Genomic DNA, 3464 nt, shown 5'->3' on the forward strand with positions numbered 1-3464 from the left:
TGATTTAAATGTCACACCTGAACGCTCACATCCTTTTAATTATGTTTGAAATTATGAACATTGCTCAACATCATGAAAATTAAACCTTATTTTCAATAAGCAATCCTGAAAAATATTTGGGGGTGCTTAACTTTTTTCCAGGTGTATATATATACTCACCAAGTCTTTTAAAAATTGATAAATAATGTAAGATCAACATTTAAGATAAGCTTTATCAATACGGACATTCAAATGGCAGTAAATTAATGTTTTTGAAAAGTTGGTAAACTTCCAGTTAATGGTTTGTTTGTTTTTAATTAAGCACAAAGCTACACAAGGGCTATCTGTGCTCTGCCCACCACGGGTATCGAAACCCGGTTTCTAGCGTTGTACATCCGCAGAATACCGCTATGCCACTGGGGGGGGGGGGCCAGTTAATGGTATCTCCATACATCAAGTTGCAGTTTTTAATCGTCTCGCTTCCAGTGGTTAATTTTTACATAAGTAAAACTGTCTAAAACAGCAAGTAAAATCCATTAAGTGTGTGCGTTTTATAGCAAAGACACATCGGGCAATTTGCTGTATCCACCGAAGGGAATCAAACCTCTAATCTTAGACTTACTGTTGTCCTACCGGGTAACCAAATCCACTAAGATCTCAAGCAGTTGTCAGAAAAGTCTAAATAAAGAGAGAATGCTTTTCAAATTGGTGAGACAGTCAGGCTTGTAATAATCATGGAAAAAACAAACAAATTGCAGACTCTTATTTTAAAATAATTCTTATTGTACATTCTTAAACCAAGAAAACGAAAATAACGATCCACAGCAAGAACGAAATATCATTTATTTTGTTAGGCATAATGTTAATTACGAAATCTAAATCACGTTAAATTTATCGAGGCATGTGTTGTATAAAAAAACATTTTAGTTTTAGTTTCTTTATTTCAATATATATACACACACACACATGGCCAGTTGGTTAGGGCGCTCGACTCGCAATCTGAGGGTCACGGTTCGAATCCCCGTCACCGAACATGCTCGCTCCTTCAGTCGTGTGACCCGGCATGGCCAGTTGGTTAGGGCGCTCGACTCACAATCTGAGGGTCGAGGGTTCGAATCCCCCTCACACCAAACATGCTTGCCCTTTCAGCCGTGGAGGCGTTATAATGTGACGGTCATACCTACTATTTGTTGGTAAAAGAGTAGCCCAAGAGTTGGCGGTGGGCGATGATGACTAGCTGCCTTCCCTCTAGTCTTACACTGCTAAATTAGGGACGGCTAGTGCAGATAGCACTCGTGAACAAAAAACGCAGCCTGGCTAACTAATGAATGAATATTTGCTGTAAAATTTTTATCAATGCTTTAAGTGTAACTACCAGTTTGGCCGCTAATTTTGATTTCATTCCTTTAAGTCGCACGCTGAATCCTTTTTTTGATCGAACCTTTTTTCACACCTAAGGTTTTTTTGGTTAGATATCATGAATTTTTGTCAATACACTCCAACAAACCACACCAAATAAAAAGGTGACATTCGATAGTAACCCATATTTGCTTTAAGATCGCAACCCTATTATTCGGAACAGACTTCTAATTTACAAAACCAAATAGATTCTTTAAAATATATGGAGTTAGTTTTCCCTCTCTAAAACAGTGTAAATAGCTCCCTTTATAGTAACGCCATGGAATTAAAATTAACAGTTTCTTGTCATCACTCCCATAGCGGTATAACCGTATAAAGTATCATTATTTAAGGTAATTGCTTAAGCTAATATCAAGTAACGCTAAACGCTCTTTAATTAGGATAATTTCATAAAATTTGTGCTGAAAATTTGACAATAAATAATCAATAATAACCGTCCACCCGCATGATTCTTTTGAAAACGTGAGCTAGAAACTTCTAATTTAGTTTGCTTGGCCTAACCAATACGTATATATCTGCATGCCCTTTCACCTTGTAGTTTTGCTGCTCTAAATCAGCTGTCTTTAATCCGAAAGACAAAAAACTAAAAACGGTCCACTTTTACTCTTAGGTGAAACTGTAGTAAAAATGTTAGAACGAGAGTTCACGTGACTTTTTGTGTAGGCGGGTGCAAAAATTTTCGTCAAATTTGAGCGGTTTTTGTTGAATAATTTTGCACATATGACTTATATTCAGGTCAGATTTAACATTTACTTGTAGGCTGTAAAAATCTATCAGTGTACCAAGTTTGAAAAAAAAAAATCCATAAAAGTTAAGTCTGATTTTCTGGCAAATAAAGTTTCCGTACAATTGGTGGGAAGTAAAAAAAAAAAAGAAGAAAAAAGGTACAAACTCAATCAAAATTGTAGATGTTATATTTCAGGTATTTCTTAATGGATTGCTTTGAAACTTGGTATGTGAAGTAAGAATCCAATAATGCATATCCACTGAAAATATATGTTAGCTTGGATTACCATAGTCCGAGATAGAGAAGGTGTAAATTCGCTAAACTATCACCCCCGTTAAAAACGCACAGTGCGTCCAGCAGCAGGTTGTTTTGGTCGCACGACACACTACCGCGTGTCTTGATATTGTAGATCACATGACGTATCATCCGTTGCTTGTTTTACATAGAAATATATTGAAAGTGTCTTTCTTTGCCTTAAACAAAATCTTATAAATCCAGTTATCTTTTAATTGTTTTGTAAGGAGTAAGTTTACTAAATAAAGTTATATGTCTTACCATTAAATACATTTTATATGGAAGTTCCATGGTGTGTATGTATCAATAACGTTTGTTAAGAAGTCGTTGTTCTAAGTTTATTTAGAGTTATTTATAATCAGTGTATTTTGTTGTTGTACAAACAGTGGGTTGAGTAAATACGGGATGACATGAAGTCGGAAGATGCAAAGCAATGTAATGTAGAGGGTTCATATAAGAAATATCTGCTTGTATTTTTAAATACTTTAATTTAAATTTTAGTTTTATATTGAACATATATCACTTGTACCGTTTCGAATACGTGTTTTTTTGTGTTCTTCTTATTATTTTTTTTTTTTTGGAAGTGAATTAGAATGTACTCAATTAAAGTGAATGAATTATAAAACCGGAACAAAACTAAGTGCTTGGGGATCGTTTCATGGGAAACAACAGCCTGGTCTGTTTATAATGAATGTAACTACCAACAGCAAAAGAAAAACACGCATAAAAGTAGCTTAGAAGTGTGCGATTTAAATTTGAATTTAAATGAGAAAAATACAGTTCGCAATAATCATGTTAAATGTAATTATAAACTACGGAAAACTTACATAATAGAAAAAAAAAAAAACAAAGAACACAATTCTTTGTTAAAATTCAAACAATATGTAACTGAAACGCGCTCTCATGCAATAATTGCCGAAAAACGTGCTCAGTATCCCAGATCTCAATTGTACAGGCCCGGCATGGCCAGGTGGATAAGGCGCTCGACTCACAATCTGAGGGTCGCGGGTTCGAATCCGCATACCACCAAACATGCTCGCCCTTT

Source organism: Limulus polyphemus, unplaced genomic scaffold (genome assembly GCF_000517525.1).
Source record: "Limulus polyphemus unplaced genomic scaffold, Limulus_polyphemus-2.1.2 Scaffold332, whole genome shotgun sequence".
In the NCBI taxonomy this organism is placed as follows: Eukaryota; Metazoa; Arthropoda; class Merostomata; order Xiphosura; family Limulidae; genus Limulus; species Limulus polyphemus.